We start from the raw sequence: 14,333 nt of genomic DNA, 5'->3' as shown, positions 1-14,333 counted from the left end.
GGCACGGCGTCACGGCGCCCGCCGGCAACGCCCCCCCGACGCCCCCGGTCTCTGGAAGGCGCGCGGGGGGAGTGGCCCGGCCCGGCCTGTAGGAGCTGTACCGGCCGCGCGTCGCGATGGGTCCCGTCGTTCCTGCGGGGTGCCGCGGCGTCGTCTGCTAACGATCAAAGTTACCGCGCGTGGCGAGCAGAGCGCCGGGCGTTTTGTGTTTGCGGCGGGAAGCGAGGCCCGGGCGCGGCAGGAGCTCGGCCGCACGGTGACGGTCGCGGCTGCGGGTCGGGAGCGCAGCGGCCTGTGGGGAGCGAAAGCAAAAGCAGAGCCCGGCCGGGCAGGAGGAGCCTCCCTCTGAGCGAAGGGCGGCTTGCTGACCGCGCCTCGGCGGCTCTCCAGGCACGGGGCAGCTGCCGCCGTCGGTCTGCACTTGCAGGTTTGAGACCGTTGCCGAGAACTGGACGAAACGTGAAAGAGCCCCTACGTCTCGAGGGGAAAGTCACCGACTGCCCCCTCCTCTCCCAACATTTCACAGCTAAATCAAGTCAGCCTACAGCAAAAGGGGATGAAAGGAGATAACGACAGAAGGGGTGGAGCTGGGCTGTGTCCTTTCACAAACCGGGTGGTGAACATGAGGGAATGGGACCTGGAGTGGATCAGCAGAGACTCTGAGAGTTGAAGACCTCACCAGAATGAACAGAACCAGTGGGATGCAGCGATAGTGTATGAGCACACAGTCTTTCTCACCACTCTCTTACTCTTGCTCCTGCCTGTCCCTAACCTCAAGGTACAGAACCTTCTACCAGGTCCCTCATCTTCCTGCAGGATCTTCTTCCCTTTTTATTGCTGGAGAACATCATTACCTCCTCCCACTAACTCCTGGACCCTTCTTTAGCCCATCTCTCTGAGGTAGGAGGCCAGCAGTCCACCCAGCCCTGCAGAAGCCCTTGTGTATCCTGCTCTGTGTGGGACAATACCCATCGCAGAGGGTAGGTCTAGGTCCCCCGCTGGGAAGAAGTGGCGGAGGAGAGCTGGCTGGAAGGGCTGGAAAGGCAGTATACTGGGGAACCCTCCTGCCATGACAAGAGCAGTAAGTGCTCTCGTATTCCAACCAAATGGAAGAAAACAAAAATTCTATAATAAAACTAACAGAAAGTGACATTCAAGATCAGAAAACAGGTTGACAAGATACAGTTTGTGAGTGTACCATAGAATGCAAACTGCCTCACTTTTGTTGGGGTTAGAGGAGGAAACCATAACTCTCACCTAAAGAGATCGGCTTGGGTGAGAAGCCAAGGCTCCAAAACCAGCTGCTACACATGATGCTGTTAAAACATGTTTCTCAGTTTCATATGGATATTGAGGATGCAAATGGATTTGGAGTATATTTTGTCAGTCAGTAAGAGAAATGCAGAGTTTCATGTTCCCTTTGAGCCCAGGAAACAGTGAGATACAATTAGGTTTTTTCTGTTTGAAGAGTTTTTATTAATACTTTCTAAGCTTTTAAAATTTTTTGAGAGTCTACCTTTGAGTAAAATGTTAGTCAGAGGTTTTCTACAGTACTTTTTATGCGTTGAGTGTCTAATTATTTCTCATTTCTAAGTTTTACAGATAGGAATCTCAACTCATAGAAAGGAAGGATTAAACCCACAACATGCTCTGTCTCACGGCAGAGTTCCCCGGGCTTGAGCTGGGAGCTTAACCTTGTGCTGCATGGAAATGCATGGACAAAGGTATGTACAGAAACCGAGCAGGAGCCATCCTGGCTGCTTAGCCAGAAGGCACCAGAACCTAACATGTCCAGAAGGGAGATGTCTGCTTTCGCCGAGAGCTGTCAGTTGGGAGCTCTGGGAATACACAGCCCCATTGCTAGGCCAGGTCTGCCTTTCCAAAGGAAATGACACACAGGTAGTCCCCATGTCCCCCATATTCTAGTCTGGCCAACAGCTACATGGTTGGAGCACTCCTCTGGGAAGCTGACAGCTCTTCTGAAGTACTCTGTGTATTCAAAATACTGACTTTGAAGAACATACCTGCAGTGCAAGCACTAGAAAATTGAGGGTTAGAGGGTGGGCCTCTTTCAGGATTTCACATTGGATAATTTGTGTAAGTAGCTACTTAGATATTTGAGTCACCACTGAGAGTAATGGTAATGAAACTCGTTTACAAGTCCTCACTGTCCTTTATAGGGTCATTATATGATCTAGAGATACCCACTGGATTGGCTCCTGTAGATAAGAAAGGCTGATTGCTAAATTGAGAATGTGGCTTGGATATTAGCAGCTCTGAAATTCCAGTGAGGTTAGCAGGAGCAACAGCTAGAAACAAAATTGATTAAAAAAAAAAAGTGGCTAAAACCATTTTTTTTTAACACTAAAGCGTTTAATTTTCAAAATATTTCTGTCTGAATTTTTTTTTTGAGATTCCTTCATGTGCATATAAAAGAGAATTTATTTTTAACTAAAAATCTATATAAGCCTCTTCATTTGGGGTCAAAGCATGCTTTTTATAATTTGAAATTGTTGGGTTTTGTACACTTCGGTTTTCTGATCCTTTTCAGGTCTATGTTCTAAGGAAACAAAGTTCCAGGCTGGGCCAGCATACTCAGAGCAACAAAGACCCAGGGACCTCTGGTCATCTGGGTGACTTGGACTGTAGCACAAGTAAGGACTTGAATGAGATCTTCTGCCAAAATGCCTCTGGGAGAGATGAATTCTGCTACAGATTTCATATCTCTCTGAATGGATATTTGATTGGCACCTGACTTTAAAGCAGGCATTTAGCCTCTTCCTTTATCTAAAATAGACTGGGTGAACTGTACTCTAGAAGTGCCTAATGTGTTCCACAAAGGAAAAGGCAACCCTAGTGACCGGCATGAACTGACACTGTGACGCTGTAAAGACAGGTGAGATGAATCCCACTGCTGTACGGTGTTCCAGACAAGGAAGGCAGACTTGCTTAAAAAGAATGAAACAAATCTGAATTCAGGCTTTATGAAACAAGCCAGTGTGTAAATGGGGCTGCTTTCTGTAATAAATACCTCCTGTTTCGTTTTGACCGTGATTCCATCTGTCTGACAATCCCTAATTATCAGGTCTGACTCTTACCCAGCTGGAACGCTTTTTCCTCAGCGCTGTTGGGGGAGTGCTGCCTTCCATTATGGTAACAATAAACTCCCAGAGCACCTAGAGAGAGGTGGACTTCAGAGATTTTATTCTTAGAGTGTCAAGGATAAATCTTGACTCCATTGAAGTCAATGAAAAACTCAAACCAACTTGTGCTGGGCTGGGATTTCTCCCTAGGTCTCAAATGAACAGGGGAATTGGCATCCTGAAGAGATTTTTGCAGACTGTGTATCTATCTGTCAAACTCTGTTTCCCATTTAATTCTGATTTTATACTGCAGAGATATAGAAGTTCCAAGAAGCTTTCAGGTTTTCAGTCAGAATGAGGCTATTGAAAAACATGACCTTTTCTTCAAAAGCCACTACCTGCAGTGGCTGTTGACTGCCACTGTGAATACTGACCTCGCAGCAGAGTACTAGACATCACTGAACAGCACAGGGTGTTGTGTTCTTTACAATCACATAGAGAATATATTTAAATTCCTATTGCCTCGGAGGGGAAATTGCCATCTCTCAAGGCTTACAGCGCTCCTGAAGAAAGACCTTCTACTTTTAGTAACTCCCGAGGTCATAACGGGTCACGTCTGTAGCCACTAGAATTCACAGTAGTGTCACATGTGTCCATATTCACCATAAAAGTTAGTACTTTTGCATGTGCAGTGTGCACTCAGACTGCTGCTTCAAACTGTGATGCCCTTTTAAGTCATTCTCTTGATTCCTAAGAACTCACATAAATCTTTTTAGATTGATGGGCAAATAAAAGTAACGTAAAAAAATGGCAGCCTGCAATATCAGATTAGTGAATTGGATACTAGAAGACAAGTATTAGGTTTGCTGCAAGAAACTGCAGCCACTCAGCTAAAATAATCTGTCAGAAATATACCTCCATTAGAATTTTCATCGAGACTGCTAATTAGACTTACCAGTGCTCACATTAGCAGGACTTTCAAGTCAGTAACAATCCTCCACTAGTTATGGATCCGTAGTGTGAATAAAACCAAAACCTGGGCCTTCTTTTGAAATAATCAGGGTTTAGTGCATAAAGAGGCCATTAAGGCCATTATGCCATATCTGCATTAAAAGCACAACCTTGCTTCAGAAGCTCCTGCAGCAAATAATGGCTGTCCTAGTCTTATCTCCTCCGGGAGCAGTTGGTCTCTGTTGGAAAGTGCTGACCTTCTGCAGAAAAAAAGCTGCAACGAAAAACAATAGCCTTTTGTATTTCTTTAGCACTTTCTGTTTCTGTAACACTGTCTTTATCAGTTTGGCAGCATGAGAACATGTATTGTTCCCTTTTCAAAACCGGGAAAACTGACGCAAAAATTATGTTTTGGCTCCTGATTCACATTTAGATCATTGCCAAAACAGCAGTTCAGGAATTGTTGACCAATTTTTTTTTTTTTCTTCAAAACTTGATTCTGTATGGATCTTTGTGGATTCAAAAATGCTTTTAGCAAAACTATGAAAATGGTGAGAATATGAAATGTACACTGACAGGTTCTAGGCTGGCACAGCCAACTCTGTAGTCGTGCGATAAAACAGAACTGAACTGGCTAGAAAAAAAAAAAAAAGAGAGAGAAAATAATCTGGTTTCTTAATGAGGTTACTTTTTATATTCCAGTACAATGCAGCAGGGAGTGCACTAAACAACTGAGGGTGTGCACAGGGACAGAGGTGGGAGGAGGGAAAGAAGATAACTGCTTAAGCCACTACTGCTGATGAAGAAGATGAGAATTCATCTTAGACTGTTGCCTCAGTATCTCAGGGTTCAGCTTCACCATTAAGTACCTGTTGGAGCAGGTCCTGAAGCACAGGGTGTAACTAAAATTGTACCCAAAAATAACAACCAGCTATCCCTAATCTAACTCTCCAACATGCTCCTGCATGTGATCACGGTGACAGTACACCCAGGCGACAGTCTGCTCTCAAATATCCTGTGATTTCTGGATGCCACAATAAGGCAATGCTTGGAAAAGATTATTTAAAACATTTGTTTGAAGGAGAATCTACTTTGACTCAGTTTGTGTGCAAACTGAAACACAGAATTTACTCTTTAAATCTAGTTTTCTGTTATGTTCAGTGGCTCAACTGTAACCTAAGGTTAGATAGGAAAGGAAAATCTCCTATCACAAGAAGCTAAGGGTAAAAGTCAGGACATGATCTATTGAGTTTTTTGCATTCCTAGGTTCTGTGGTACACTGAAAAAAATCTAAAAAGGATGTAAAGGATGAAGAGGCATATCATGAGCTATCGTGTTTCTTTTTTCTCCTGAGTCCCAAAAGAAAAATAGCAAAGGTGTAGATGTTTGCCTGTTAATACAGGTAAATAATACTATTCCAGTTGTCAACCTGTGCTTAGTGAAGCTAACAGTGACCTCAGCTATATAAATAAAATGTGAAAATCACTTTATGAAATATGGCCATGTAAAATAAATGAGTATCACTGATTATGTTTTTTCACAAGAGCCCACCAAAATGTAAGTCTGCATCCTATACAAACAACAAGGTTTACTGTAGCTAGGCTGCGTTATCTGAAAGCGAAATTCAGGATCCAGTTATCACCAGATGTGATAACAGATAATGTCCTGCATTTTGATCAAAATTCTTCTTTGAGACCAAAAGCACCTTAAATTCAAAGAACAGGTTATCCATTACATGTAATTAAGAGTACCCTCAGGTTCTAAAGGAAAGAGGGCACTCCTTTCACACCTCCCCTCACTTTTGGAAGGGCAGCTTTCCTGTACCATGAGAATTGCATTTTGGCCTACCAAGAAAATTTGTTTATGGTTGTCTATGGTTGTTTAAAGTGAAAATTGATTCTCTAAATGTAACATGTGGTTTATTCTTGCAAAGGTTAGTAGCAAGCATAGATTGGTTACAAAGACTCATATCTAATTAAACATGTTTTCTCAGGTTTTACTAACTTCTGTGCAGGCAGATGCTTACATCTCCAGCAGGGAGGCCAAACCTCTAATGACAATTCTCTTCTGGTCAAAATGTCACCTCCAGCATCTGCTACCTGACCTTGCCTGCAGAAAAGATAAATATCAAGTTTATGTCATTTTGATCCTCAGCTCTAGCGCTGTGAAAGAGGAGTGAGAAAACAGACCTGCTACGTGGAATGTGAGTATGGCAATTGCTATTTCACAACAAATAGTTCTATTATTAGTGCTTCTTTAAGGAGTGACAGATTTGTCTTGGGAATTTCTTCTTTGCTGTCTTTGTTTCCTCTAAGGTCTGTATAGTCCAGCAGAATCAACCTACTGAAAAGAAGATCTGATAGACCTAAAAATAATGAAATATCGTCCTCATTTGTACCTCTCCCTCCTGTTTATGAAAAGAACCAAAGGAGTAAAGGAAGTGCAGGAAGTTTTAGCCCCTCTGTCATGGGCAGATCAGGTTCACAGCACATTTACTGGAATCACCTTCGTGCTAAAATTATAGAGGACAAAACTCCACACAGACAGCATTATATTGCACCCACTTATTTGCTAGAAGCAGTAAGAGATTAAATGTGCAATAAAATTTTGTTCAAATATAAATGCTTTCAACTTTTATGATGTTAACTGTTTGAAAAAATATTTTTGATAATAGCATGGTTTTTGTTTCACAGATTTCTCCTCTTTCCTTGTCAGCGTCAATCCCTCCACCATACAGCAGCTGGAATGCAAGTTCCATTTCAGGTCACACACAGTCTCCAAGAACAGGCCTGGATTTCCAATGAATAGCTCCTCCATTACCCCCTAAAGGCTCTCAGTGTTCTCCCCAATCTTATCCCCATCATTGTACTACTTCCTTCTTGCACTGCCTCACAGCCTGCTTTTATTTTCCAGAGTGGTATTTTCAAGCTGAGGTAGGCACTGACATAAACAAATAAAGAAGTCATATAAATCTCATCTTCTTTCTACAAAGCATGAACTTTCCGCCTCCAAATTCGTTATCTGAAGCCTGCACTGAAATCTTTTTTTCCCTTGTTCTTCTCCAAAACATGAAGTGTTGTTATATGATCATTAACTGTAAACTACGGTACATTAGGGTAAGAGATTGAATTATCTTGTAAATGGGACAATGCCTGCTCTGCCTTCCCATCCATGTAGCTATAGAGATTTCTTTCACTCCATCATCTAGAAGAGTACAGTGCAGACGATAAGCAGCTCTCCACTGAGGGAATATGAGGACTACAGCCAGGACCTAGACTACAAAATCTAATGCCATAAAGATTTTCCCTTTTTCACACCCCTATTTTGTTATGTCTAGAACCTGGTTCCTTTTCCTTCTAGCCAGTTCCACCTACCCAAGAATTTACCTGGGCGCTTGGCGCATAAAATGCTTCTTTCCTGCTACCCTTTTAAAAATACTTTTGTACCCCACAGATACCCCATTAAATATCATATAACCAAGGCACATTATCTTTCTGTGTGGTGGGCAATATTTAGAATTAAAATCTGGTATGTCTAAAAGCACAGTGTGAGAAATTATAGAGCCACCACATCTATGTGAACACATTTTAAATCCATATATGCACATACATGTGCACATGCACACTCATGCCCTACGTCTTCTTCATGAAAGCATTTAAAATACATCCAGAACACACACATTTGGAGTATAAAAAAATGTACTGAAAACTAGTGTGCCACATAAATTGTTCAGTAGGAGCAAAAGGATTAAAAGCTTCATATTGTGTTTATGAAACCCAATCTTTTTGTCTCTGCTCTGTGCATCCCATATCATAAGATAATGAATAGTTCCATAGCAACAAAAGTCTACCACTAAACCATTACCTTGATTTCAATTATTGGGAAGAAAAAACACATAAAATAGAAATACCAGTTCTAAAGAATGATTTAAATAGGCTGATCCAGACAACATTTTTAATCCAAAAATTAAAATGCTTATAATTTTATAATTGAGAAGCAGAACATTATAATTAATTAAATAATGCTGTCTTTAGGTCACAACTTAAATATCCTTCAAGCAATAATAAAGTCTTTGAACCAAGGTATTGCTTTGACATTGATGCAGAGTTCCAATTGCTAACAGCTCTCACAATATCCAGCAAAATACAAGGAAGGGTCCAGCTGTCAGGGAGATCAAGAAGAGAGCAGCAGCCTGTATTAACTGACTTAAAAGAGAATTCTTTTTCTACTAGAAGAGATTCTAATAAGCTCTCAAAATCAAGGCAAATGATGCAATTCAATTTCTTACTGATCAGTCGCAAACTAAGAAAATACTTGTACTCAAAGTAATTATAGAAACATTTTCTCTCTCTCAGATATTAGAAACCAAATCACATTTCCAAATAACTAAATAACAAACTGTTCCTTTTAACAAGAGCATGCTGTTTTTCTGATGCGAGGTCTTACAGTTTACATGTTAGTTTCTATATGCGTAAAAAACAGCTACTCATTCTCCTCACAGCAAAATCCTTAGAGATTCAAGAGGCAGGGCATTAGAAGGAAAGATATATGATAAATACGTAGTTAAATATATCTCATGTGAGAACCTTGAAGCATTTGGTCATCTCCTATCTGCACTTTTTCCTAAAATATGCATTTATGTGTTATACTTAGTCTCTCCTCTGGCTACACATGAAAAAACATAAGCAAATTACTATTTCAATTGCAGTCATACTATTGCCTTGAGATCCAGGGGGTCCAGTTCTCAGTTACAGTTCTATCCTTTTAACCACTTTGTGATGTAGTGAGCTTCTAAAACCATTTAAGTGTGTATGAATGCCCCCACCCCCTGAGAATGATCTGTGTCTAAGGTCCCAGAGCAGGACCAGGACAAACCATCCCCAGCACCCCTCTTCCCACTGCCATGGGGAGACAGCACGGATTATGGCAGGAGGCACAGGAGTGTGCCAGGAATGCACTCAGAGTACAATGATCCAGAGCTGTTACTTAGTTTCCAGGCTTCATGCAAAGCGGTTTATTAATATACAGCATCCTTAAAGATCTCTGAGAAATAAAAATAAATATTTAAAAAAAAAAAGCAGAAGTCATACCTAAAAGTGGCAAAAGCATCAGCGGTACTTTATTCACAAGTTTGAGGCTTTCACTGTGTTCCTAAGTGGATAAAAACATGGCATCTATTCACTAGAGTTTTTATAGCTTCCTGGTTATTTCCCAGAGCAGGGTACTATACAATATTTTCATCTAAATCTGACTGCATGTAATAAAGCTTCAGGAGAGAACTTTGCCAGAGATGCCAAAGCACGGACCATATATTTTTATAAATATATATATGTATGTGTGTGTATATACAGAGAGATCAACTTCTCAGCCAAATTAATATAATTGATCAACTTTGCTTTCCTAGGAAAAAAGCGCTGTAGTTGATATAAGTGTTATATGTGAAATCTCCCTGAATACAGCAGAAAATAACATTATTTGGTGTAATAGCAGTTTGGAAATAAAAAAAATTAAAATAATTATATATTTTTAAAAAGAACTAGAAGTGACAAAAGCGATGTTTTTTCCAATAAAAGTTGAATAACTACTTTCAATAAAAGTTTTCACTTAACAATGGAATTCAAACATTTCAATCTTTCCATTTAAACTGAAGAATTTCAGTTCAGCAAAAATGAAAATGCTTCTTTTCTTTTGAACTATTATCAATATTTCAAAATAAATCTAATTCAGCTTATACATAAATGCCTTTAATAAATATCTAAATATCTGGTTTTGAAACATTTGGGATAATCGTGGTAAAACTCAATACAAATAACACAAAGTCCTGAAATATTTAGGTTAACCAAGGCATGTTTATATTGAAAAAGAAATCTCAAGAGAGTAGCAAATGTGTATTTCAAGGCGCACAGGACTTACAATCATGAGAGACTGCCTCTAAAGTGTATGACTGTCCTTTCTGGCAGGAGGAGGTTAATCCCGTGCAATTCCTCCCTAACACAAAGCTGGGCGATTGGACAGGCAGCCAGCAAGCGAGCTGCTGTGGCAGCAGGGAGCGTCACCATCTCCGAGGTACACCACGCTCCACCAAGCTCCATCCGAAAGTAAGGAGCTCCCAGGACAGAGGAGAAACCCAGGTGTTCTCCTTCAGCTGCTGCAGGCAGACGTGCAAGAGTGAGGTGACTCTGTCTACAAGTGTTTGCCGTGAGAAACTTAGAAATGCAAAGGAATGTGAATTGTAGGGAGGGGAGTTGGAAAGGAATGGTCTTTACATAATGACGGACATCTGTGTAATTTGCCAAAAACCCACAAGATTTTTGCGTTCTGTAACAGGGGAGGATGTTAATTCCTAAAATATGTCAACAGGTTAGATTTCTTGCCAGCTTAACAACAGCAAATTACATAAGCAATTAGGAAAAAAATATTTTCCGGTGTAACTAGATATACTGCTACTGCATCTAATGAAATCTGTGCACGGTCATTTTAGCAGCTCTTCTCAGCAATACAGAGTATTTCCACTTGATGGCACCAAATTTTTTTTTTTTCCAACTTCAACTCCAAACAATCCTCTAACAAAAGAGATGCTGAATTGCAAAGAGATAATCAGGACAAACACGTGTGGTTTTTTCCTTCTGAGCACATTTCTTTTCTTAAAAATCAGGAGGTTTTTTTTTTATAAGGTATATAGTGAATTTGTTACAGCGGCTTTGTCTCTTCTGTTTGACCATGACCATGCAGTCATTTGAGCTACTTCTTTTTTTTCTCTGCTTAGAGTGTATCTCCATTCTGTGAAGGTTGTGTTATCATATTGTTATAAAGTAGGCCCCTGACTATGGATGAATCATGCATTTTAAAATAAATTTTGTTTCTGTCCCTATCTTTGAAAGTCATCATTTGCTTATCTTAAAAATGAAGGGCACTCATACAGATTATCACAAAATAAAGGCAAGTTTTTAAGGGCTGAATATTAATTTTGACTCATACTCTAAACTGTCTATTGCTTTTCAATAGTAATAGCTGATGAGCAATTCTCCAATAAATTAACTACTGTAAAAACAACTTTTATAAACTTCACTTGTACATTATATATAGGCAGTAAAAGCGTAAACAAGCAAAAATATTTTTTAAGTAGTTATCCAGTTCTTGGAGATTTCACTAGCTTTAGACAATGTTCAGCATCATGTACAATGTACCGGATAATAATAGATTAGGTACAGGATAATATCAGATTAGAGTAAATATCCATTTATTGTTTCTCATCTCATCTCCCAGCAATAAGCCATGTAAGGCAGAGCCGAGTCTTGTGTCTGCATGGTACCTGCCGAGGGGGGTTACCCTCCCACCCCCAGGTTCATGACTAAGCCTCCTGGATTCAGCAGTGTCATAAACTATGTACAGAACCATCTGCTGAGGTTCTACAACTGCAAACTAGCATTTTACCTGTGTATAATGAAATCTGTCACATTTCTTTCACCAAAACAGAGAATGCAGTGCAGCACTGGTATTGGGAAGGACTGGGGGAGTCCTGGCCAGGAGAGGACAAGGAGGCCAGGACAGATCAGAGTCCTATGCACGTTCTCATCCAAAATTAGGATATCACTTAAGGGTTTCTAAGACAAAAGGCAATCCCAAGAGTCTTCTGCCACAGACTGCATTTTTTGCTAGAATTTGTATGAGTAGAGTCTGCAACAAACCTTCTATACAGAGTTGCATGAGTGCAAAACAAGCAGAATGTGCTGTTGTTACTGGGCAGGTCCAAATCAACTGCTCTGCACAGAGTTGGGCAGACATTTCCCAGATATAACACGGCTACTGTGTGTTCACTATAGAGCTGCCCTGTGCCCATGGACAGTCACTTACATGTGCATGGTTGGAGCTGCCTATTGCTAAGACTAGGCTGCCAGATGTCCTGGTGTCTCACTCAGCTAACAGGAAAGAGGACTTCTTTGGGAAAGCTTCATCCAGAAGCTCCCCTCTTCTTCTGCCACCTGCCTGCAAGTTTCAAACAGTTCCCAGCCCAGTCCTGAGTCTACCTCTAAAGTACTCCTCTGGTCCCTGAATGTTAAAGGATTATTCAATTGAACCTTTTCATCTAGTTCCAGCTTACAAATCTATGATCTGAGTGATTTCCTATTTCAGGAGTATCTTTTAGCTCTAATTTCCACAAAGTTTCTTCTGTGAGAAAGTAAGTAAGTCACTTGCCCAGTCCTGGTTTCCACCAGGAAGATCTTCATACAATCTTAGCTCCATTTGAGACCTAAGCATGCAGTCAAAACTCTCTCTATGAGGACATGGACATTTCAAGTAGCTAGGGTTCTTGGGCCGGGACCTCAACTCAGCCACTCAGGTTAATTGGTCTTATAGGCTAGCCTTCTTCCTTAGAAGAACAGCATGGAAGAAAGTCCAATACTGAAAACATGGAAGCACGTTTCATGGAAATACTGTTTTAAACAAGTCTCTTATTGTTTCTGCCTAGTAACGTCACTTATTACAGTTAACTATTAAAAAATAAATAAATAAAAATAAACAAAAGCCATTTTCATTTGATTTCATGCTCTTGTTCTATAATTTTGTCATCCAAAATCCAGGAAGAAAACTCTCTAACTCCAATGCAGTGTTAGAATTTCTTCCCTGCAAATTTTTGTCACTGGACTACTACATGACATTTGTGGAGTTTCATTTTCCATTAGGAGCTGGAAAAAAAAAAAAAGATGAAGAAATTCAAGAGGCTGCAAAAAGAGCATGAGCCTCATTTCCTGGCTTGTAGACAGACTGGAAAATGCAAAGAGCGATCATTACTAGCCAGAGCTTTATTAGAGATGAAAAATAGCATCTGAAAGCAATGCTTGTCTCTTCCTCAGTGGCAGAAAACTGCCGGTACCACAGCTTCTTCCCACATCACTTTGGGTATCTAGAGTCCAGCCCAAAGCTTCTCCACCTACAGAGCTCCTCCTGCGCACTCCAGTCCCAGCACAACTCCGCTTCTGCCCTACATGGGCTTACTCAGCAGCTGTGCCTTCCCTAGGAGAGAGGTCTGACAGCCAAATTTGTTTTTCCTGAGCATGTTAATCTCACTTAAACTCCTAATTTTCCCTATAGAATAGAGGTTAGTCGTGTTACTCTTAACTCGCAATTAAACCATAAGTTTCTAATCCCAGAAAGAAAACTCTTCTAATTACTCTTTCCCCTCCTGTGTTCCAGCAACCACTTTTGCCAGACAACATATCCATGATCTGCCACATGTTAGCAATCATTTACTGCACTTCCACATAAATTCTGTATCCCCTCATTTTTATTACTGAAAATTATTTAAAATTAGAAATAGAGTCATGAAGCAAATATGCATGCCAATGCCAAAGAGTTCTTCAGGGCAGGCATCCCATCCATATACTGTTGCTTCTTCTTCTGTGTGTGACAAGGACTTTATGTGTAATTACAGCAGATGGTATGAGACTTAGAAAATTGCAGTTTCTGTGCTTAGATTTTGGATGATTCTGGCTGCTTCACTCACTTGCTGTACAAAGGTATTTTTGCCCTGATTGTTGTAGCCCCACTCGTGTCTGGGTGCCACACTCTAGACTAAGTTCTCCAAGATACATAGTCTGTGCCATTCTGCATCTATGTTAATTGTGGTAATAGAAGCCAGGCTTGGCCCAGCACCCCGGATATGTTGCCTTTCCCAGGTGGGAAACCAGCTGACCTTCTCCAAGGCTGATGCAGAAGCCCAGCACGTGACCCTACAGAAGATGTGGGAGCTGGGGCCCTGAGCAGTGCGACGGGCACAAGACAGGGTGCAGGCCTGCTTACTGCAGTTGCGGGTCGTTAACGGGCCTTCCAGTGCATCCCTCCACACATCTCCATCACCGCAAGCTGCCTCACTGAGATGCTGTCATACAAGCAGAAATAAATTAACTGACACTGGCTTTTGTGCAAGCTAATGCCAAAAATGTGTTCTGCAACAACTTTAAAAAACAGAAGCTGCTGAAGAGAGCTGAACTAAGTGGAAGGAGTTAATGGTGTTAATCTGTGCAGGACCTGAAGCAGCTAAGTGGTCAGCAGTCCTGGTAGCTGCTCACTTTTGAACGGTATTGGGCAAAAAGAGATATCAGAGGAGCAAGGGTCTCAAGTGGCAAGTTCACTGATGCAGAGAGGAAAAATCCAGATAGCTTGTTTATGCTATTTTAGTCTTATTGTTTTGTCAAGAAAAAGACCCTTCATACAAAGAAGTGCTTTCTATGAGAGAAATCAGGAACCCACAGAGACAGCTCAGTAAGTGAGTAACCCAGTTATATGTATACTGTTTCA

General features: G+C 41.0%; 1 long non-coding RNA gene across 4 annotated transcripts; it reads left to right on the top strand.

Moving 5' to 3' along the window:
- LOC110392562 lies at nucleotides 643-10,905 on the top strand. 4 transcript variants are annotated; one of them, XR_002434481.1, is made up of 5 exons: nucleotides 643-778; nucleotides 1,595-1,724; nucleotides 2,552-2,896; nucleotides 6,028-6,237; nucleotides 6,350-6,653. It is a non-coding gene; the product is annotated as an uncharacterized LOC110392562 (long non-coding RNA). The 4 variants fall into 4 exon arrangements; XR_002434482.1 differs by lacking the exon at nucleotides 6,350-6,653 and adding an exon at nucleotides 9,995-10,905 and having other exon boundaries at nucleotides 767-900; XR_002434480.1 differs by lacking the exon at nucleotides 6,350-6,653 and adding an exon at nucleotides 6,728-8,735 and having other exon boundaries at nucleotides 767-900.

This window comes from Numida meleagris, chromosome 1 (genome assembly GCF_002078875.1).
Source record: "Numida meleagris isolate 19003 breed g44 Domestic line chromosome 1, NumMel1.0, whole genome shotgun sequence".
NCBI lineage: Eukaryota > Metazoa > Chordata > Aves > Galliformes > Numididae > Numida > Numida meleagris.
The sequence above is the reverse complement of the archived record's forward strand: the minus strand, read 5'-3'. Positions and strand labels throughout refer to the sequence as shown.